This window comes from Lactuca serriola, chromosome 6 (assembly GCF_051521515.1).
Source record: "Lactuca serriola cultivar US96UC23 chromosome 6, Lser_US96UC23_V15, whole genome shotgun sequence".
Lineage (NCBI taxonomy): Eukaryota > Viridiplantae > Streptophyta > Magnoliopsida > Asterales > Asteraceae > Lactuca > Lactuca serriola.
Window position 1 is genome coordinate 142,880,053 of NC_136413.1, and position 25,158 is coordinate 142,905,210.

Here is a 25,158-nt window from a genome sequence, read left to right on the forward strand (position 1 = left end):
CCTCCGAACCAGACGGCGGAAACGTTCGGGGGCTGTCGTGACTCAATTGAATACCATAACATTGAATATATGAAACATAACAACATTCGTCACCATGCATTAATATAATACAACCAGTAGCGTTTACATGAAATACATTGTTTAAATATTACATTCTCAAAAGTAATTGTTCGATACTAATTAAGCAACAGCGAAACGTCATAGAGTACAATTCATCCTTCACTTAATCTGTTACCTGAGAATACAAGTATTTTGAAAAACGTCAACATATGAAATGTTGGTGAGTTCATAAGCGGTATTTGAAGAAAAACAATGTTCGTATCGTTTGAAAACCACCAGAAAATCCGATATTTTCTGAAAAGAGAAGCTTTCGAAAATGTTTGTGAAGATCCATAGGTATGCTTGTTTGTTTCTATACTTGTAAAAAAAAAATGTTCATTGAAGTTGTATGCATTTCAAATCTGTATGTATTGAAAACCCTAGGAAAACCCGATGTTCTCCTAGTTCCTTGAAATTACATGAAGTTACATTGAAACCATTGCGTAGCGTATAGTGTCAGTCCCAGGCGACGTTGGAAGGTTCTCGAGCAGGATTATTTACTACAAACCCGCGTTACACAAACGCCCAGTTTATAGTTATACTAACGACTCCGAAGGCGTCGCCAGTACTAATCGCGTTATCCAATCGCCCTGACTAGGTGTAGTCCCACATCCGAAGAGTAAGAGGACACGAAGGCCTCGATGACTCTATTAATCGGTTGGGGATAATATGCGTGCGAGGGGTCCCCGACCCGCCTCGTAAAATATGCAGACTTTCCTAGCAATACCAAGGACCCTTGGGGACCATTGGTATATAAGCCATTGGAAGTCCCTCTACGTTGTGCCGAGTCGGTGAAACTCAACACTTCGTAGAAAATATGCGTCTTCGGGCCTTAAGATCAGGTCATTGGGCTAGCTAGGCTCAACGAACAAGATTTTACACTTGTGGGGCCCAAAGATGGTGCGTAGACGTCTGTGCACACTCGTATGTAAGCTAAGTTCCCAAACGTTATGTATATGAACCGTAATGTCGTAGAGTTAGTAGTTGTAGATTTCTATTGGCTCGAGACCGAGCCAATTCGTTTAACAACGACTTTTGGTATTGTAATGTGTTGTATTTCGTCGATAGTCGCGATGCTATTATTTAATCAAATTGTGTATATTGAATTAGCCTTGAAATATTTCTGTTCTCAGCCCCTCATTATTTGTAAAATTTACATTTTCAACCCTTTTTATTAAATACTTCCCGGTTTGGTCCTTAAACTATTTTTCTTGACATTTTAACACCACAAATTATTGAAATTAATATTTTTCAGCATATTTTTCATAGAAAACAGTTTAAGTCCCTGAAAATGCAGTTTTCTCGGTTTTAACCCTTCTTTTCGCAATTTTGACAATTTTGGCCCAAATTGGAAAATTTTTGCAACTTTGGTCCTTTTTAAATTTGAAAAGCATTTTAAACCTTTAAAAAGGATTTGGGACACTTATAGTCCACTGTTTTACAGAAAGTTACAGTTTTGGCCCTCCAAAACAGAAAAATTCGCATAATGGGCCTCATTGGGCCAAAAATGTCATTTTTAGCCCATTAAGCTTGAAATTTATGTTTTTAATCCCCTAAATGAGTATATTTCCAGAAATTGGTTTATGGAAACTGTTTTGGCACACTTCATCCATCAGAATTCGTGATATGCCCATTTGGACCCTTAATTTTGCATTTTTCACATTTTAGGCCCAAAATTTGTGTTTTTAACCCAAAGAAAATTGTTACTAAACCACTTAGCCATTTTTCTTGAAACACTTTGTATGTAGAAATATATTTGAAGCTAAAATCATAAAACATAAGTTATATCTCGGTTTTGAGGGGTTTTATGGCTAGATCCAACATTAAAACACATAAAAGCATACATATAAGCATGGAAATCATACAAGGCATACAAACACATATAGATCTACACTTTCACTTGTATTCCCCCCCCACAAAACTCATAAAAACAGAAAATAGGGGGTATGAAGCTCACCTTGAGATTTGGATTTGATTGTGATGAAGATTTGAGAGAAGATTTCGGCCCTAGCAACTCCTTGTGGAGATTTTTGAACTTAGATGGTTCTAAGGAGTTAGATCATGAAATAAGGCTATGTAAGAACGAATTCTTATCATTAAGATGAAAAGTAGGCGTTTATACATGATAACCACTTACCAAGAGGTTGAAACCCTAAAGAACACTCTTGAAACAAACACCCACATCCACGATTTTTGATGAGGAAGGAAGAGAGGATTTTCTTGAGTATAAGAGGTAAAGATAAGAGATTATTGTGTTTGAAATGAGAGATGAGGGTGGGAAGGGCCTTATGGCCGTGAATTAGGGGGAGAGAGAGAAGGAAGAGATAAGGTTTGCATGGATATATGTGAATGCATTGTTACATGGTGGGTAAATGACTTGGTTATCCTCCAAATAAAAATGATGTGTCATGCATTAAGCTAATTAGCTAATTTCTCTCTTTTTTTTTTATATAGATAATGGGCCGAGAATTGGGCTAGGAGGAAGGAGGGTGAATTAGTTTGGCCCAATCCTTTCTTTGGTTCGAAATTATGAAGCCCCTAAGGAAAATTTTCGGCCCATTGGACTTTTAGGGTAGTTCTCGGCCCAAATAGGTCCATGAGAAAGGTGTGGGTTATTCTAGGCCCATTAAAGCCCAAAACACTATATTTTAATGAATGTGAATTCAAATAAGGCCCAACTTAAGACTCTTAGCTTAAAAGAGTTAAGTTAAGGGTTTATTGGCCCATTAGGTCCAATAAGAGAATCATAGTCCATAATGAACTTGAGTCGGGATATATATATATATATATATATATATATATATATATATATATATATATATATATAGGGTTTCCAACCCTTATTTAAACATATGAGAGATATTTGAATGAGAGTGAGCATGATATTCCTTTAGAGTAAAAGTTATTACACTAGGTGAATGATTGCATGAGAGTAGAATTTCCTCACAAAAATGCTAGTTGTGACAGTTTCACCAGCTGTTATTGAAAACTGTAATATACCATTGTACTTTGTATTTTGAAAACTGGTACTTTGAAGATGTACTTACGTTTAGTTGTTTATACACTAACGTGTTGTTAATATCTTTTTAATGAGTTATTATAACCATACTATGATTGAATGGTCTGAAACAAACGCTTTGTAGGCATTTAAACTGTTGATAACAATTGGCACTCATTGGCGTGTATGCCTGACTGTAGCTAGCAGTCTGAGTGCGGGGTTGTCAATCCCAATATAGATCTACACACACCTTGTTTCGATCCCCTTATTGGAGACTCTGGTTATAATTATCAGGACTTTAACTTGGTTGTTTAAATGAATTTAAACAACCTGTATTGAATGTCTTATAAAAAGCATATAAACGTTACGTGTATAATGAAAACCCAATCATTCTGAAATAAATGATTGATTGTTTGTCCGTGCATTAGTATTCTTGACATGTATTTGGAAACTGTAAACCCTTGATTTGTTTTGAATCAAATCTTTGTTTCTTGTAAAACGTGTATTCTAGTATACTTGAATCATGAATTACTATTCTATGTATCATAAATTATACCTATTATAATTTATATGTACTTTATTAATTGGTATTTATCTATTTTTGCATGTAACCCATTGCTCAACATGTTATAAGGGTAAGTAAACTGATCAAATAACTTTTATATTTATATACATCTACGATTTTATATATAAGTAAAATTTAAACGACATTCGGACCAATAACTGGTACTATAAGTCCACATCCAAACAAGGAAAATGACCTAGAATGAGTTATTAGTGCTAAGCCTTTTAAATCTTATATATATATATATATATATATATATATATATATATATATATATATATATATATATATACACAAATATGAATTTTTGGGAAAAATATAAGTTTATAAAAGAGTTCAATATTTGGAGTATTTTTGATGCTTTAAAATCGTTTTATCGTGATATGAAATCATTTATTTGTAACACAAAGTTCTTGTGTTATACTTGTATCTCCCCCCCCCCCTCTTAAAACAGTAGAAATTATGAAAATACGGGGGTATGAACTCACTTGATAAGTGGTGATTTGGATAGCGTTTCGTTTCCTGGAAAAGAGTTAATTTGGTGAAAAACCGGCTTTAATTGGGCAGAGTTTTGACTGGAAAAAGGTTGTTTTTCTCGGGAATCTTGGGGCTTCGAGGCTTGCTTAGAGTTTGAGATAAGATACTGGGGCTTTAGGGGTTTTATATAAGTTTGTGGAAGTGAAATATGTGAAAAAGGATGAAAAATGGGGTGAAATATGTGAACTATCCGAGAAATCTCGCAACCTTTATAAAGGGGTGCGAGGGTGCGGTCCGAAGGTGAGTCAGCAGCCACGCGTCGTCAGCGGTGAGGGCCACGAGGCCGAGGTCCGAATGCAAGAAAGGGAAGCAAGGGGTGTTGGATCCGGAGTGGACCGAACTTCGGTCCAATCAGAAGGTACCACGCGAGACTTTGGTCTAATCAGCAGATGACACGTAGCGGACACGGGGAGGCCTCGCATGCGAGGTGACGTGGCAGAAGGGTGACCATGTGATTTTCCCGGTTTTCCATATTTTCTCGGTTTTTGAGCCAAAAACTTCTAAAATTCAAAACTTTTGCATACAAACTCCATTTTTAACGTTCTTTATATGCACGCATAAGTAAAATTATACTCTACGACTTTCGTTTAGACTTCGTCGGCTAATTCTGACTTTATTTTTAACAGACCGGGACAGGAAAATCCGTTAAAAATTGATAACTTCTTTATCTGATGTCCGTTTTTGTCTGTCTTTTTACCGTTGTACTACTAATGACGAGACCTTCAATCATAACTTCCTCATACGAAGTCAGATTTTGGCGTTCTTTTTATGAAACTTCTCGGTTTAACATAAACTACAACTTTCATTTAGACTGTTAAGGCTAAAAAGCCTTTTATTGAAAATTCAGTTTTTACACTGAACAATGTTTTGTCAGTTTTGTCGTGGATCTTCGATTGGTCATAACTTCTTCGTTATAACTCGGATTTTAGTGTTCTTTATATTTTTGGAAACCTTGTTACAATCTCTACCACTTGGTTCATCCTAATCGAGATTGTTTAATAATTTATTTTTGAGGGTCAATTATGTAAATATACACAATATGCTAAAATTTCTCTTTATTATTTTAAAAAGAAGTACAATTTGACCTACATTATTACATAGTTTTGACATAACGGTTTGTTACAATTTCGGGTTCAGAAGTCTCCCCCTTGATTGTACTTTCATGGTTCATTGAGGGAGATGGGTTCTCCCCTTGGAAAGGCAAATCATGTCGCTTTGATGTAGATGAACCCTCCCTCTGGAATGTGGTGCGGTCATTTGAGGGTTCGCTAGGATCTTGAGGTTCGCTATGATCTTAAGGTTCTCTTTCCATGACTTTTGCAGCTTCGTTGATTATCTCCTTTAGGTTGCCAACCTTGTTATTAGTCGCTTTCGCTTAAGAGAGAATTTCATTCTTCGGTTCATCAAAGAGCAACATGTACTCTTCAAACAGATTTGATACAAGAGCCATGACTTGACCTGTTTGTGGAAATATCTCCTCCATTGGACTTTCGCTGGATTGAAGTTTCTTCACGTAATTGTAATCAAATGTAAAATGATGGGTTTCTTCTATCTTCTTTAATCTTTTATTAAGAACCCTATATAACTTAGAGGTAAGAGAGTAGCCAAGAAAAATCCCTTCGTCTGCCTTCTCATCAAACTTGCTTCGGTTCTCTTTAGAGTTAAGGATGAAGCACCTGGAACCGAAGACACGGAAGAATTTAACATTAGGCTTGCGATTATTCAGAATTTCATACAGTGTGATAGAGAATCGCTTATTGAGGAGGGTTTGATTCTGGGTATAGCAAGCAGCAGAAATCGCATCAGCCCAGAAGTATAGATGTAGAGAAGCGAAGCTAAGCATGGTTCGGGCAGCTTCACACAATGAACGGTTTCGCCTTTCAACTACACCATTTTGTTGTGGAGTATAGGGAGTTAAAAAAGTTGTGAGACACTCCTTTTTTAGCAAGAAATTCTTCAAAATCTTGGTTTTTGAATTCCAACCCGTTGCCACTTCAGACATTTCTAACCACCTTTCACAGTTGAAGTTCCACTTGCTTTATAAAATTTTTGAGCTTAGGAGTGGCCTATGATCATCAACTATTACAAGAATATACTTACTACCACTGATACTTTCTATGGCCGATGGACTGCATAGATCAATGTGTAGAAGCTCAAGAGGCTCAATGATCTTTGTATTAACATGTGTGGGATGAATTTTCTGGCTTTGCTTTCCCATCCCGCATGCAGCACACATATGTTCCTTGTCAAACTTTAGAAGTGGCAGTCCTCGCACATGATCACCAATAACTAGCATGTTGATGTCTTTGAAGCTAAGGTGCGAGAGTCTTCGATGCCATAGCCAACTTTCATCAGAATGAAAAAGACATACAGCAGGCTTCCCTCGTATCGGGTTTAGATTTAATGGATACATTTCACCTTTGTACTGAGATTTCAACAGAACAGTCTTAGTTTTCTTTTCAATGATCTCGGATCCTTCATCATCAAATGAGACCTTCAGGCCAGTCCCTATAACCAATTGCGAGACACTTATGAGATTGTGTTGCAATCCTTCCACGTAGGCCACCTTTCGAATGGAAAAATCTCCGTTGGTTATCATTCCATAGCCTTTTATTGTGCCATATGAGTTGTTTCCATACTTGACACATACACCATATTTTAGAGCCCGAAACTCCCTCAGCTCTTCCCTTTTCCCTGTCATGTGACGCGAGCAGCCACTAACGATATACCACTCGTCGTCGAACTGCTCGTCACTGATAAACTGCAAAAATCAAGCAGATTTAGGAACCCAAAGTTGCCTGGGTCCACGTGAGCCTTTTACAGAACAGGGAATAGCAATAGAAAGATCAACCAAATATGTTCGTTTTATTAAAGTGGTTTCATCTTTCGTTTTGATGGTGAAAACCTTAATTTTGTTAGCTTTCATTTTGTTTGAATCAGATTGTGGAATTTCATTTTGATTCTTAACAAACTTGTTCTCTTGTTTCCTAGTGTTAGCTGTTGTCTTCTTCGTTTGCGTTTCATATTCTGAGACGGGCTTTCCTTTTCCATTGAAATCTTTGTTAGGATCTTGCTTTGGTTGAGAATGAGGAGGATGGGATTTAGGACCAAAACTGGTGTTTCGGTTCTTATCACTGCTAGATTTGGGACCAAAACTGCTTCTTCGGTTCGTCTGACTGAAAGTGTTGCAGTGTGAGCATTGACCTGAGTTTGTCTGTGAGCTAACTTTCGCTTTTGAATTAATTGGAGTTTTGGGACTACCAAAACTGCTTTCGCTTATTGAGATTCTTTTTATATCTTCTGTTCCCCTGTCGTTTTTGTTTCGCAAGCTACTTTTGAGATTTATGAATGTTTGCTTTCGGCTTCGGTCTTTCTGTATGAGTTTCGCTCTTCAACGAAGAGGTTTCACTTATGGCCTTTTCAGGTTCTCTTTGAATTTATTTAGTACCACTTGTGCTTGGTACATCAAATCTTGTTGGCTTGCTGAGTGGTTTTGCCATGTATCTGCCTTTGACTCTCCATGAAGTTCTTTTCGATAAACCGATAGTTTTGTCTGCATTGTCAATTGGAGCATAAAAAAAATAATTATCACAGCCGCCTGCGTTTTCTTCGTTTACTAAGGCTGTAAGTTCAGCGGTGTGATTATGAGTAACTCCTGTTGTGGTGTTTACATGATTTGGTACTGTTTGTACCTTTTGATATACCACAACCTTCTCTTTCAGAACTTTGAATTTGTCTTTGGATATCCGAGCGAACTCAACTGAATTTTCAGATATAAGACCTTTGGTAGATTTGCTTTTGACAAATTCTGAATAGTCAACTTCATCCTCTACAGATATTTCACTCATATCACTGTCCTCGTCAAATTCAGAAGTGTTTTCCACATTTATCTCGTTTTCTGAACTCAACTTGGTAGTCAATGAGTCAAATTTCTGCATGATTTTTAATTTATCGTTTTTGTCCAATAGGTTTTTAAACATCTCCTTATCGTCTTTGGACTTGACAAAGTACTCGATTTTGTCCATACCAATTCTATAGGCATCAAAAATCTCATCCGAAGAAACAATAGATTCACATTTATAACCATCGACATCGACTTTGTCCTCCTTTTATTCAAGGAAGGGTAAAATCATTTTGTGAATCTTTTTGCCTATCTCACAATCTAGATGCAACTGAGTAATATTAGAATATAAGCATTTAGCAATCAAGCAAAAAATATTTCTTTGTTTCAAAAGCTTCAAATTATCACGTTGTAAATAAATTATTTCGTCTTTTGCCCTAACTAACTCCACTTCCTTCTGCTCTATCCATATCCTTCTTTCCTCACTCTTTGAAGACACCCTGCTGATTTGATCAGTTAGGTTAGAATTTGCTAGGCGATTTTGTTTTAGACTACCACTTAAACTAGAAAACTTGAATTTTAATTCGTTTAATTCCTTTTCATAGTTATTAACTGGTATTTTAAGTGATTCGAGGATAGATTGTACCTTCTTGATCAACTGATCACATTCATTGATCTACTCACCCATCGGTTTGGCAGCGAAGCATCTGTCTTCTCTTTCTTTTGCATCATCACTCCTGCCATCCGTTGTGTAGCCTCTCTTTTGTGACACTCCGACAGCTTAAGCACCTTCCAGCAAACTCAGCATTATCTTCCTTCGCCACAAAAGCCCTACCATGCGTAGGTTTGCGAACTTCTTCATCTTCAGAGTAGGTAGACCAGACCTCTACTCCTCCGAACTCATCATCAACAAAGTTCTGCACAATCAAAGTATTCATAGAATTGTTAGAGCTTTTCTTCTTCTTTATTTCTTCAAATTTGCGTGGGTGATACACTTCATCATCTTCTCCATCCTTCTTCTCGGACAACTTTCTCAACATACAATCTTTGGCAAAGTGATTTTTGCCACGACATAAATTGCAATCATATCTAGAGTCACCTACAAGCTTGCTCTCCTTCTTCACTTCTTCTTGCTGAGGAGCATTTTTAACCTCCTCTTTTGCTTTTTTCAGAACTGCAGCTCCCTTGCCAGCTTCGGTTCTTGGAGGTAGGGAACTTTTTTGCGAGCAAACTTTTTGGGATTAGAGACCATTAATGCATATTCTTCATTTGTCAGATCACATTCAGAAAGATCTGACTCTTCTTCTTCTTTAGCCACGTTCTTTCCCTTTGAGAGAAGGGCCAAAGATCCCATACCTGAAGCTATCTTCGCTTCTTTTTGTCACAACATTTTCATGTGCTTTTAGGATCCCTACAAGTTTCGCCAAAGAATAGGTTTTGAACTATTCATGAGCTTTCACAGTCAAAACCATACCCATCCATTTAGGTCTTAGGCCATTTATGAAATTGACCTTCTGCTCGATTACTTCTCTGCCAATTCCATGCTTAATCATCTTGCTGAGAAGATGATTGAAACGATCGAACGCATGAATGATTTTTTCTTCTGGCTTTTGCTTGAAGTCACCGAACTCAGAGAGCAAAATATTTTGTATTGAATGCTCTAGATCCTCATCTATGGAATACAGCTCCTTAAGCCAATCCTAGATTTTTTTTTTCCATTGTGTATGAACTAACCAGACAAAAAGTATCAGATTGCAAGGCAAATCTGATCATCCTCATAGCTTTAATGTTGCTCATCAGTTTGTCCTTCTCGTCTTTAGGAACTTTCTCCAGGTAGATCATCATCTGTTTGTACTCCTTTTGAGTTTTGATGGTTTTATTTGTTCCAGAGTGAGCAAACGGACCCAAAGTGATAGCCTCCTAGATTGGATACCCATTTTCCTTTAATCTAATAACATAGTCTTCAAATTGATGCGTCCAGACTTCATAATCTTGAGTATATAAAATCGGGATTCTCGTAGTAGATACGGGGTTTGTTTGTGAATCTTCGTGAGACATGATGACATGTTTTGAATATCTGTCAAGAAACAGACTTGTAAAGGTTGAATTAGGGTTTTATCAAAAACGTGGAACAATAACAATAATGAGATGACGGCTCCAACAATTCCAACAAAAGAGGAAACCCTAAAGAGATTCTTCCAATATTAGAGATGCGTATGAATTACAAAGTCTCCTGCTCTGATATCAATTGATGGGAATTAATTTCTCTAAGATCGTTTAGATTCGCAACAGATTTAGACAAACAAAATAAAAGCAAAGAACACAGGACGAATCAAACAAGAGCTGAATAATTAATATGCTCCACCTCAGAAGAGCTCGATAAAGAACTTCAACTGTAGAGGTGTGCTAGGGTTACAGTACAATCAAAGGAACAATAATTAAGAAGCGTACTAAGAACGATGCATGCATACATCATATATACTAAACCCTAATGGCATAATGACGGTTGGACATGCCCAGACCGTGATAACAATGGACCGAGTCAACAAGCCCAATGATGCAACTCCTAGACTCAACACTTATTGTCATTAAATCATTATGGGCTTGAAAACCCTATTCATCTCACGAGGTTTTCCCAAACCTGACTAAAACATCCCAAAATTCATGACTAAATTTTTCATTTTTAAATCATATATAAACCTTAGCTATTAAAATCATTTCATCAAAACATAAGTCATAGTATCTCAAAACATCATAAACGGTATACTCATATCAAAACATATGTCAAATATATCAGAGTAAACATCATAGGCTAAAACATCATGGTGTGTGCAAACTACCACATATCATACACATAATCACATATAAACATATTGTGGGCCCCACCCCTTCATCGGTCCCCACCCGACATAGGACATTGTCCGGCATTGGGCCCCGCCCGGCATTGAGAAAAGCTCGGTATATGTGTAAACATATCAAAAAATACACATAGACTAATCACATAACATGAACATATAAACATTACTCGGGCCCCGCTTGGCATCGGACCATAATCTGGAAAGCATACAAACATTCGTCAGGCATTTCCCATCATCGTACCGTAATCCGGAAACATACTAATACAGACGTATGCAAGAATAATGAAGACATCAAGCATACAAACATTCCTCACGAACCGCCCGACATCGGATCGTAATCCGGAAAACATATAAACCTACATCGGGCACCACCCAACATCAGACCTTAGTCCGGAATACATATAGTCATAAATACGGGCCGACATTGGTGACTTCGACCCGTTCAAACAGGAGGAAAACTCACCTCCAATGTCAGATGCTAGCTAAAATGTCTCTTCCCCAGAATCAGCTCTACTCACTCCCTAAACCAAAACAAACCTTTAGATACCATTTTATACTCATAACCCTTTAGGGTCAACTATGGTCAAAGTCAAAGTCAAGGTCAAATTCAAAGTCAACGCTCCGAATCAACTCAACTCATGGAGTTATCCTTTAACTCGTCGAGTTCCCATAAATCTCAGAATCATTCTTTTCGAATCAACTCGTCGAGTTCTTCCTTTTAACAGAATCGGAACACTTCAGCCTAACTCGTCAAGTTCCTCTATGAAGTCGTCTAGTTCTTCAGTCTGTTAACCCTTCTTTATACATTAAGCCCTTATTCTTGAAATCCAAGTCCCATATTTCAGATCTGGGTCAAAAATACATCTAGGAGGGTAAAGTTTCCAACTTTACCCATTAAAACCCACTCTAGAAGAAATAAGCTGTAACCCTAACCCAAAAAGGCCAAGGTCTTGATCCAAAAACAACCAAAGGTACAAGATAGACCATGAGGTCGTAGATTTGGACTCTAGGGACTAAATGATCATGTAAAGCTTTAAGATTTATCCCCATGCATGGTCATTAGAAGCATCAAAAGACCAAAATGATGTTCTAAAGGTTGCATGGGACTTTCATGGCCATAAAGTTGGCACCTTTATGCCATGAAAACCCCTCAAGACCCTAGATCTGAAGTGTTCTCCACTTGGGACGTCCAAATCCCAAGAATCATATCATTTGGACCAAAAACAAGCAAGGAACTCCAAAGATGGAGATCTAGATAACTACAAGGCAAGGTTCAAGCTTTATACCAGCAAAATATCGTAGATGAGGCAAGGATTCTGGATCTATATAAACTCCTTCTTGTGTCCTCAAGCTTTTCCTTCTTCTAATGGCTTCAATGCACACACTAAAACACTTAAAATGGCTCACAAACACTCACAATAGCATTAGGGTTTCGAGATTAGGATTTGGATAGTGGAGGCTGGAAATCAGACCAACACCTTGGGGTTAAGGTGTTTAAGTAGGGTGCAAACCCCGGAAATTTGGGTTTCATATCTGCCAGCCTACTTGTTGAGTTGAGGCCGCCCAACTCGTCGAGTAGGTTACTTAAAATACGCAACCCTTATGATCACTACTCGACGAGTTTGGGTCACCCAACTCATCTAGTTGCTCTATAAAATAGAATAAATTATAAGTTAAAGGCATACCAGGAACCAGGCGTTACATTGACCCACTCATTTTTATATATCATAGGTAGTGGAACCAAGGCTGTTGTAGTCTAGTTAGGATGCTGAGTGGAATCAAGAGATTTTCTTGTAATAAGTAGTTTTAGGACCTTTTATACTTTACGTTGTAGTGTATGTTTGGATATGAATGAATGACATCCTCAAGGTTTTAATAAAATAACTTTCGTTATCTTAAAAATGTTTTATTTAACTGGTAATTTTCGTATTTTAATTTATAAAGCGTAAAGAAAAATGTTTTAATTGGTTCTGAAAGATGAGGGATGTCCCAGTTGTGGCTAAGGGAATTTCACATTAGACATGATCTGCCATTTGGATCAATTCAAGGGCACAATGTTGATGGCAATTGCGATGGACTGACACAACCAAGTTTTTCATGTTGCATATAGAATAGCCAAGAGTGAGTGCACATAGTCATGGTCAAGGTTACTACAAAAACTACATGATTGTATCTTGGATTTGGAATCATTAACATTTATTTTCGACATGGCACACTCCATTTCTACGTCCATTGCAAATATATTTCCAGATACGTATCATGGTGTATGTGGTTATCATCTTTTGTCGAACATAGTAGCCAAGTTTAACAAAAATGTTACAAATAAAACACTATTTGGAAGGTTGCAAAAGCTTACAAAGTGGGTGTTTTTAACTACTATATGGAGGCACTATGAACAAACCTGTTGAATGGAAGTGCTAAATAGAAGCAGATCCAAAAAAATAGTCATGAGCATATTTTTCGGGTTATGATTATTAACTTATGACATCAAATAGTGTAGAATATATCAACACAATATCAAAAGATGCACGCAAAATACTAGTAATAATGCTCATTGAGTTATTTCGAAGGATCATGCAACAATGGTGTTTTAACTTATAAGCGTAGTAATAAAGCATGCATAATTAACACAAATGGAAAATATATCGTAAATTAATCCCTTTAGCATAAAATGAAATTAACAATAATAGTTTGTTACTTTTATGCAACGGATTTAACATTCAAACTAATGACATGGGTGGATAAAAGGTTGGGAAGCAAGCAAGACTACGAACTGCGGAGTATGTTTGATTACAAATGAAAATTTTGAGGTCATACATGGTAGGAAAAAAAACTTTCTCTATATAAGGTAAAAAAACTACATATATCTAAACTGGAAAATACCTGGCCTCGTGTGCGGTCATTTCATTATTGTGTTAAAACACGTAAAGCATGATGTTTGTTACGTAATGGCTATTAGACCATACCACACTGACTATTATCAAAAAACATATGAGGAGGATGTGAATCTTCTACCTGCCCCTTGTGTTTGGGGGAACCCAAAAGGGTTTGATAATTGTTAGACCACTAATAACGGATAAATGATAGTTTGGCAGACCCAAATGGATTTAATGTATTCTAATTCTAGGGTAGGAGACAATAATTAGATGTTGTTCTCAATGTAATGAAATAGGCTATACTAGAAGAGACTGCACAAAACTTTTCCCATCCAAAGAAGAAACCATATGTAGTGGAAAATCAAAATCAAGTAAAAGGGTGCATCAAGTTTGAATTGTCCTTTTAGTAGCATGCCACAAAGCTAGAGTGCTTTCCTAACGTAGGATTTGAATAATTTCTCATATGAACATATGTTATGTTTTTTTGTGTTGGCAAGACTTATAAATATGACTTTCCTTTATGTTCTTCTTTATGTTATTAAATTTTGGCAAAACATAGATTTCAATTACTACAATAAAGGATAACAAAACATTAATAGAATTTATATAATATAACTAAATTAAAAACTAACGTATATAAATTTAACTAAACAAGGCACACACAAATGACTCCTTATCATCTGAAATCTACCATTCAAGAAACTCATATGCAATTTTTTTTCTTTGCAACCCATTCTACTTTTTCATTCATCTCTTAGACCTCAATCCTCATTCATGATTCTTCTGTAGCCATTGATGGTTTTTATTCAAAATCTATGTCCCAAAAACGTTAAAAGCCGCAATAGCAGTATGAAACTATGAATAAACTTAAAACTATTTTTAACCCACTAAGGATCATTTTTCAATCAAGGAAAGATTAAAACAACCATAGAAAGTAAAGTGTTACAACCTTTGAAGGCTTTGATTCTCATGGGATATGGAAGTTGATGAAGTGATACATGAAGCTCTAAAAGGGAAGCTCTTTAGAACTACCCACCAATCAAGGATAAACCACCACTAGATGCTAGTCTTCACTTGTATATATATTGTTCTTAAGCCTTAAAAGTTTATACAAAATTAACCATAAATAGAGGCAACATATGATCTCTTGATCCAAGAACCAAATTAAAAGAATAATGAGAGAGAAAGTAAGTTCCTAGCTCACGGTTTTGGAGAGTAGAGAAGAAGAGAACTCTTAGCAAAAAACTATCTAGTTTTTGATGCATACATGATTCTTTATATACTAAGTCAAATGTACTAATTCAATACCATAAATTAAAGAAAGCATGGGATACATTATGACAAGTATGGTATGTAAGGAGTAAGACCAATAGTTCACTTCTTCCCATAGGAGATGATCTACGGTTTTACCATGGTGGTAATGCTATGGTGTGATCTTCAATCCAACTTATAACTAGCTTAGTTACATGTCTAAATAAGTGGTTACTCAATGTACCCACTTTTTTGAAGATGATATTTATATTCATAGATTATTAATATAACTAGTTTTTTTCTATTTTGTTATTATTTCCTAGAAACAATAATAATCAATATGTTGGTAAAATATTATTTTCATAAAATAATGCTTTTCCAATTAAATACAAGTGTTGATATTTATTAATAATCAAAATTACTCTAACAAATAATCAACTAGTAGTAACATGGTATATGGTCTGACCCTATAGGATAATATTTCATTAGCAAATATCATTCTATAATGACTCTTAGGCATAAAGATCTTTCAATCCCCCACCTGCACAAGACTCATCATAGATTGATATAGACAGTGGTGAACGTCTAGCAACATTTCACTGCCCAATTAACATACGATGAAGAATGTCATTTATTAACATCCTATTCCCAAAAGCTCAAATTCACAATTGATGTATAAGGTAAGTTTATTAGTTATCCCTTTGTTACAAAAATCTTGTTAGAGATGAGTCTAGAATTACAATCAATATCATTTGGTGTTCAAATTTGGGTAACATTTGTTAGATGTCTAGCTCTGTGACAATAGTCAAATTCGGGTCAAGTCTAAGCCGGACAAAGTCAACGAGTCAAACCGGTCAACTCAATTAAACCTTGTATAATAGGGTTTGTATTATGTAAATTTCTGTATAACTCACTATCTTAATGAGAAAACATCACTTGGAAAGTTCGTGTGTTTAAATTTCTTTAACCTTAGTGCTAAACAATGAACAAGAACAATAAAACAATGTTGCATACTCATAAGGAGCGTGTAAGATCCTAAAACATGGCATAACGGGGTTTACGGACCTTGCATTGCGAAGCCGGACACTCACATTCGTCACACACGAAACCGCTCTCAATCGTTTTCACTCTATCTCTTCTTATCGAGAATCTCTCCCAAATCTCTCTAAGAATATGAAATCTCTCCCAAATATCTCTCTGAATGAGAAATCTCTCTAAGAATGTCAAATCTCTCCCAAATCTCTCTAAGAAAGTGAAATCTCTCCCAAATATCTCTTTGTATGTGAAATCTCTCCAAGTATGTCAAATCTCTCCCAAATCTCTCTAAGTATGTGGAATCTCTTTCAAATCTCTCTCGAAATCTCTCCCAACTTTCTATAATCACTCAGGGCATCCCGACCCTCGAATTTGGCGAAAACAGCCCAAAAACGGAAGTCTAAGCGAAAAACGGACTTAAGGAGCCGAAACCCCTCTTAGGAACCGAAACCCCTCTTAGGAACCGAAAGTCCTCTTAGGAACCGAAAGTCCCCTTAGGAACCGAACCCTCCTGAGACAAAGGCTACTGAACCGAACCTCACTCAAAGAACCGAACCCGAAGGCTCCTGAAACCGAACCTCGCATGCCTCACCCGAACCCGAACGTTCGGTCCATTTCGGGTCAAGGTTCCCTCGGTCTAGTTCGTTTCTGTCTTGCTTCGGACCGAGCCTTCGGACTGACCCCTCGCCCTTCGCTTCTCGATTCTGGTTCGCACCTTGCGCTTCTGACTCGGCACCAGCAAGGACCGAACCTCGGCCTAGGACCGAGAGGTCTTGCTGGGAATGCTTTTCTTCCCGGTTTTCGACTAAATTTGCGTTTTAGGCCCGTTTTTAATTGTTTTAACACGGGATTTTCACCCAAAACTTTATTTTAACATATAAGGACCCATAATTATTAAATTATCACGTTTTTTTTTAAAGATAAAACCTTATCCAAAAGAGTGGGTGAAGTACAAAGGTGGAGTGTAGACTTTCCTTTAAGTTATGACACAAGCAACCACTCCCATACCCACTCCATGTCACTATTCACCACCAGCCCATACCTTGTCACTTCCTTGTCCTTTTTACCTCTCTAACAAATTATTCCCACATTTTTGAAAGCTAGATATTTATCCTCTCTCCTCATTTTTCTTCCAATTACTCTCATTTCACCAAAGATCCAACTCCAACTTTTCCCTCAAACTTTTCTCTCCAATTCGAGATCCCAAGGCTGATCATCAAGTGTTCTTCCACTCTTGGTAAGTATAATTCATCCTCCTTGTGATTATTGCACTTAATTCTACTCAAATCATTGATTGCTTACACAAACTCCATAACTAGCATGCTAGATCATCAAGTGTTCTTGAGTTAAACACTTCCATTCTTCAATAATCATCTACTGAAATCAGTTAAGGTGAGTTCATACCCCTACATTTTTATGTTTTCTCAAGTTTTTAGGGGGGGAATACAAGTTAAAACACCAAGAACATAACTACACTTTTCTAACAGCCTTCATCAGAAAAGTTCAAATCCATTCACGGACTGTTTTGGACAACTTAAACATTTTAGTTTTCAAAACTGTTTTAGGTGCAAGTAGTTCCACTTCTTAGCTTTAAAATGACTACTTGCACATCTCCACACGATTTTTCTACAATTTATGGTGATTTTTACAAAACAGCCTGTCTTTTCAAACACAAATCCGGACCAGTCTGTGAATATGAGTATTTTAATATAAGTTAAAGGCTTCCAAAAATCATGATAAAAATTATGAGTAAACTAGACTCATTTTAGGAACTCTCAGAATTTACGGATCTAGTTGTCAACTTCGTATGATTTTTCTATGACTTACCTAAAACAACGCATAAAGGTTAAAGTTAATTAATAGCATATAAATTTCATAACACTTTGTATTATGTTGAGCAAAGTGTATAACAATAAGTTGTAAATATTGAATGTGTTTCCTTGTTAGTTTATCATCATAAACTGAAACTTAGTCATTCATGATAAGATTATTCATTCATTTAGAACTCGAATATTAAGACATAATAAGCATGATTTATGGATTATAACACTAATGCATTTTCATAAAAGAGTTCTTATACATTACAAACGTTTTGGATAAACTATAATAGGTATAGTTTATGATACATTTCCAAATGCATACATTTCAGAAGGGTACATTTATACAAAAGGGAAACTTTCATTATGTTAGGTGTAAATTCGTTAACAACTTTGTGAGACATTCTCTTCGCATAAATCATAAGTCCTGTATTGTAACCAGAGTCTCCTGGAGGGAGAGCGTGATAGTTGTTTATAGATCTATATTGGGCTTGACAAACCCACACCAGAGCTGCTTGCAACAGCTAGACCGGCAGGTCTGTGGTGACAAGTGTCAATTCAGTTCTACGACGCCCGAAGAACGTCGTTTTCAGGCCACCTAGGTCATAGTATGGTTATAATAACTCACGGAAAGTATTAACAAACTTAAGAATTTACGAGAATTTCACTAATATCATACGCGTTTATATTGAAATAAACTCACGTTATTTTCTGTAAATAAGGAAGATTACTCGTACGTTTCAGTCTTTGGATACAAGACTATAGTATTCATTTTAAGGAAAATATCGGATTTTTCTGGAACAACTATACAATTACGAGACAAGCTTTTTCATAATTATATACAAAAACTTATGAACTCACCAACCATTGTGTTGACACTTTTTCAAACTACTTGTATTCTCAGGAAATCGCTAAACAGGTAACAAAGTACTTTTGAGGATGGGACGTTGAGGCGTCAAACTTATCATATTTTGTCAACATATTGTAATTGATTTTGAAACATGTAATTCATACAATGATGTAACTCTTTCAATTATATATATGTTGGTTGTGTTTACTTTCATCACTATTGCCATTGTTGTTATGATACTACACATGAAGTCCTCCACCCCCGGACGTTTCCACCATCCTTGGTTTGGGGGTGTGACAGATTGGTATCAGAGCACGGTTTATAGTGAATTAAGTATATCAAACAACATAGGATATACAAACTATAAACACATTTGGGACTGAGAGTCTCTGATTTTAAAACATTCTAACGAGTCATACTTTCAGAAAATGAATAGTTCTTGTTTAAAAGTATACCTACATGCATTACATACTCGCGTGGTGTCATAACTAGAAGAACATAAACTAAAAGAAGAGGAGTTGAATGCTACGAGTGTGCCTTGGTACGAGTAATCAGTTCTGGGAAGGATATAGCCTGATCAACTATATCTGTCCAAGAGGTGACTTACTCTTATCGGGGGATAGTCGTAGGGGGCAACAAATCTAATAACCTAACTTCACCCTACAAAGAATGCTATAAGAACCAAATATAAACATTTAAAATACTATAGGAGTATTTGTATGTTGCTATATCGCAATATTATTAATATCTACCGCTATCTGCTTCTTACACCCCTATTCTCGCGTAGACGACATGGCAGGATTTCACCTACCAGGAGACCCATACTTTCCCAACTAGGGAAATGCCGGCTGGATTGAGGAAGAGCCCGAAGAACTGATTGAAGAGGATCCCGAAGAAGAACCCAAAGAAGAAGAAGAGGAGGTAGACGAAGAAGAAGAAGAAGAGGAGGTAGACGAAGAAGAAGAAGAAGAGGAAGACGACGAGGTGGACATGGATGAGGATGAAGGTGAAGAAGAGCCAAAGGAGGAAGTCTTCAACCCTCCTTATATCGCGAGGGTACCTGCAAACCGCTGGGGGCACAACGGGCCTGAGCCCCGTTGGGCAACTATGATCGAGAGGTGGAGCCGGCAACAACGCCAGAGGTCACCCTATGGCGACCAACGAGGTTACTATGACCTCAGTCACGGGGGACCGGCTGACAGAGCTCTCCCTGTTATGACCCAACACATCACGAACTTGGGGAACCAGAGTAGGGAAATGGCAGACCAGGTTCGAAATCTCCGCGCTATTACGGCAGCTACCGATGCACGCACCCGGGATTTGGAGAGGGACTTCTATCCAGTGGACCAACTCATCGAGGACCTTACCGCTGCTCGAGCGGAGGTAAAGGAGTACCAGGAGAGGCACGCAGCTCTCGAGGAGAGAGTGATCGCGGCCGAACGCCGGATTGCGGAGCTTCAGGGAGCCTCGACCCCATCCCAGGGCCACCATGGACCAGATGCTACCCGCCACGAGTAGTGTTCGCGCTACTTATATTTTGTTATAAATCTAGGATTTCGAGTATGCGTTGGTGCTACTCTTTATTGCGAATAGGTTGACCTCGCGACTAAGTGATCACACTAGTCAAAGGGGCTTTTGTACTGCCAAAACTTTATCTTTTATTATGATGTAATGTAGACCCTTATGAGGCCAAATTTCTCAAAACAATATGTACTAACAAATTATCAATGAATGTGGCATGTATTTTACTTCCTTAGATGCTGACACAAACCAAACACATGACTCTGCTCGGGTCAACACTATTAAATTCATAAGTTTAATTGCATAAACTTTTCGATGAATTACCTTCTAAATTAGTAAACTCGGATAAAATACAATTGAGATGAAACAAGTAACACTCGACTCGTTATCACCATTGAAGTCTTACCGACAAGTCTTTTCTTTTATTTTTTTTGTGTCAGAACCATGCAACCAAGGAAAAGACCAAGACCTTCCAGAAACTCAGCACCACCCCCTCCGCCACCACCTCCGGAGTTTGATGCTGTGATGTTTCAGGCTGCAGTAACAGCAGCCGTGGCGGCAGCATTGTCGCAAATGGGTACAAATGGTTCCGGATCCGGGAATACTAACTCGAATCAGAGGGACAGCACGGGGCGTACTAAGGAGTGTTCTTACAAAGACTTCACGAATGGCAAACCCGATCCTTTCGACGGAAGCGGGGGCGTCATAGCGCTGATGCAATGGTTCGAAAGGACCGAAGCAGTCTTCGAAATCTGTGCTTGTCCCGAAGCGAGCAAAGTCAAGTATGCGGCATTCACTTTCACAAGAAAAGCTCTTACTTGGTGGAATGGCCGAGTTAAGTCACTTACTCCTGCAGTGGCTAACTCCATAGGTTGGGAAAACATAAAAGCGTTGATGTTAAAGGAGTATTGCCCGAGGGGAGAAATACAAAAACTCGAAGAGGAACTCTGGAATCTCAAGATGTCGGGGACGGATCTCGAAGCTTATATCACCCGATTCAATGACCTAGCACTCCTCTGTCCTGCAATGGTCACTCCGGAGGAGAAAAAGGTAGAACGATACCTTTGGGGGCTATCATCCCAGATTCATGATAGTGTTCTGGCCTCCAAACCTACTACCTTTGAGAGTGCCAAGGAATTGGCACATCAACTTATCGATCATAGGGCCAGCCGTGGCACCATGGTCGCCACCACCGACCAAACGAAAGGAGGGAACAACAAGAGGAAGTTCTGAAACAGTAAAAAGAAACAACCGGTGCAGGACCCCACAAAAAAGCAACAGACTGTTGCTGTCCGTGCAGCCATTGCTGCTACCGCTCCAGCGCCACCAAAGCAATATGCTGGAAATCTCCCCAAGTGAAACAAGTGCAACTACCACCACAAGGGGGCTTGTCGGGAAATGCACTGCAAAAACTGCGACAAGAAAGGGCATACCGCTCGTTTCTGTAAAGCGCCAGCACGACCGAACAACCAAGTTGCCAATGCGGGGGCAAGCCAAACCTGCTATGAATGTGGTGAAGCAGGACACTTCAGGAGAAACTGCCCCAAGGCACAAGCTCCTAATGTTGGTGGTGTAGGGAGAGTCCTGACGATGGGACACGGAGAAGCAGTCAAGGATCCCTCGGTGGTTTCTGGTACGTTTCTCCTCAATAACACATATGCATGCGTACTATTTGATAGTGGAGCAGAGAGGAGTTTTGTGAGCCATGAATTCAAACAATTACTAAAACAAACCCCTCATTCATTAAAAGATACATATGTAGTAGAAATGGCTAATGGGAAAGAAGAGCACACTAATGATATATACTCAGGGTGTACCCTCACTCTAGACAACCATTCGTTTAAAGTAGACCTGATGTCGGTCACAATAAAATGCTTTGACATAATCATCGGTATGCATTGGTTAAGTTCCCATCGTGCCGACATTCTATGTTACGAAAGGGCCGTTCGCCTTAATCTGCCAAATGGCGAAACCCTCTTCATCTACGGCGACAAACCCAATTCAAATTTGCAAATCATCTCTTGTGTCAAGGCCCAAAAGTATCTCCGAAAGGAATACCACGCATTTCTAGCCCATGTAGTAGATACGAAACAAGAGGTGAGGGATATCAACGACATTCCCGAAGTGTGCAACTACCTCGATGTATTCCCCGAAGATCTTCCAGGTGTACCCCTCGCACGACAAGTCGAATTCCGGATCGACTTAATCCTAGGAGCTACCCCTGTCGCCAAGGCTCCATACCGCTTAGCACCGACAGAAATGCAAGAACTTTCCAGCCAGTTAAATGAACTGTTGAGCAAAGGATTCATCAGGCCAAGCTTCTCACCCTGGGGAGCACCGGTCCTGTTTGTAAAGAAGAAGGACGGATCTTTTCGCATGTGCATAGACTACTGGGAGCTAAACAAACTCACTATCAAGAACCGATATCCCCTACCCCGAATCGATGACCTCTTCGACCAACTCCAAGGAGCAAGCTACTTTTTAAAAATCGACCTGAGGTCGGGTTATCATCAACTACGAGTTCAAGAAGAGGATATCCCCAAGACTGCGTTCAGAACTCGCTACGGGCACTATGAGTTTGTGGTAATGCCCTTCGGATTAACGAACGCACCGGCAGTATTTATGGACCTGATGAATCAAGTGTGTCGACCCTACTTAGACAAATTCATGATTGTATTCATCGACGATATTTTAATCTACTCTCGAAGCGAGGAAGAGCACCGTCAACATCTCCGGCTAATCTTGGAAACACTGAGGGCTGAGAAGCTTTACGCCAAATTCTCTAAGTGCGAATTCTGGATCAGAGAAGTGAATTTTCTTGGCCATGTGGTTAGCGAGAAGGCGATACACGTGGATCCCTCTAAAATCAAAGCTATCAAAAACTAGTCAGCACCTACAACTCCGACGGAAATTCGACAATTTTTAGGGCTCGCCGGCTACTACCGAAGATTCATACAAAACTTCTCCAAGATCGCCAAACCACTCACCACCCTGAATCAAAAATGTGTGGTATTTAAGTGGGGAGATAAACAAGAAGCCGCTTTCCAGACATTAAAACAAGCCCTATGCAGCGCACCAGTTTTGTCTCTTCCAGAAGGAACCGATGACCTCGTGGTATGTTGTGATGCCTCAAAACAAGGCCTCGGATGTGTGCTCATGCAGAGAGGGAAAGTCATCGCTTACGCATCAAGGCAACTTAAGACACACAAAGTTAATTACACTACCCATGACCTTGAACTGGGGGCGGTAACGTTCGCCTTAAAGATCTGGAGGCACTACCTCTACGACACAAAATGCACCATCTTCACCGATCACAAAAGTCTTCAGCATATCCTCAATCAAAAAGAGCTCAACATGCGGCAACGAAGATGGGTTGAACTGCTAAACGACTACGAGTGCAAAATTCGCTACCACCCGGGCAAGGCCAATGTAGTGGCTGATGCCCTAAGCAGGAAGGAATATTCGGGCCGCCGAGTAAGATCCTTAACCATGACCATCCATTCCCACCTGGCCACGCAAATCAGGGAAGCTCAACTAGAAGCCTTGAAACCAGAGAATGTGGCAGGTGAGGCATTAAGGGGAATGGATAAGAACTTAGAAGTCAAGGATGACGGAACTCGTTATCTCAGTAACCGAATCTGGACAGCGAAGTTCGGTGGGATCCGAGACGTGGTCATGAATGAAGCACACAAGACTCGATACTCCATCCATCCAGGGTCAGACAAGATGTATCTAGACCTCAAAAAGTTATACTGGTGGCCGAATATGAAAGCCGAGATTGCTACTTATGTGGGCAAGTGTCTGACTTGCGCAAAGGTCAAGGTGGAATACCAGAATTCCTCAGGACTACTACAACAGCCTGTTATACCAGAATGGAAGTGGGAACGGATAACCATGGACTTCATAACCAAGCTGCCTAAGACTTCAGGCGGGTTTGACACTATATGGGTAATCGTAGACAGATTGACCAAGTCTGCGCACTTCCTGCCAATAAAGGAAACCGACAAGATGGAGAAGTTAACCAGGACATACATCAAGGAGATTGTGCAACTGCATGGTGTACCAATATCCATTATCTCCGACCGAGATAGTAGATTCACTTCGCGATTTTGGCAGTCCCTGCAGAAATCCTTGGGAATTAGGCTAGACATGAGTACGACCTACCATCCACAAACCAACGGGCAAAGCGAGCGCACTATATAAACATTAGAAGACATGTTGAGAGCCTATGTGATAGATTTTGGTAAAGCATGGGATACCCATTTGCCGCTGATTGAATTCTCCTACAATAAAAACTATCACACTAGCATTAAGGTTGCTCCATTCGAGGCTCTTTACGGTCGCAAGTGCAGATCACCCCTATGTTGGGCTGAAGTGGGGGATACTCAGATAGCTAGGGGGCAAGTCCCTAATAGCACCCTCACTGGTCCTGAAATCATAAGGGAGACCACAAAAAAGATTGTTCAAATCCGAGAAAGGCTGAAGGCCTCCCGAGATCGGCAAAAGAGTTACGCGAATAAGCGACGCAAACCTTTGGAATTCCAGGTTGGTGATCGAGTGCTACTAAAAGTTTCCCCTTGGAAAGGAATGATACGTTTCGGTAAACGTGGGAAACTAAACCCGAGGTACATCGGACCGTTCGAAATCCTCGCCAGGATTGGTCCTGTGGCGTACAAACTTCGATTACCTCAAGAACTTAATAACATACACCCCACATTTCACGTATCCAACTTAAAGAAGTGTCTGTCTGACGAGACACTTGTAATACCTCTTGACGAGATCGAAGTTAACGAAAATCTCCACTTCGTAGAGGAACCAGTTGAGATTATGTATCGGGAGGTCAAAAGAACGAAACAAAGTCGTATTCCCATCGTGAAGGTTCGATGGAACGCTAAACGAGGACCTAAGTT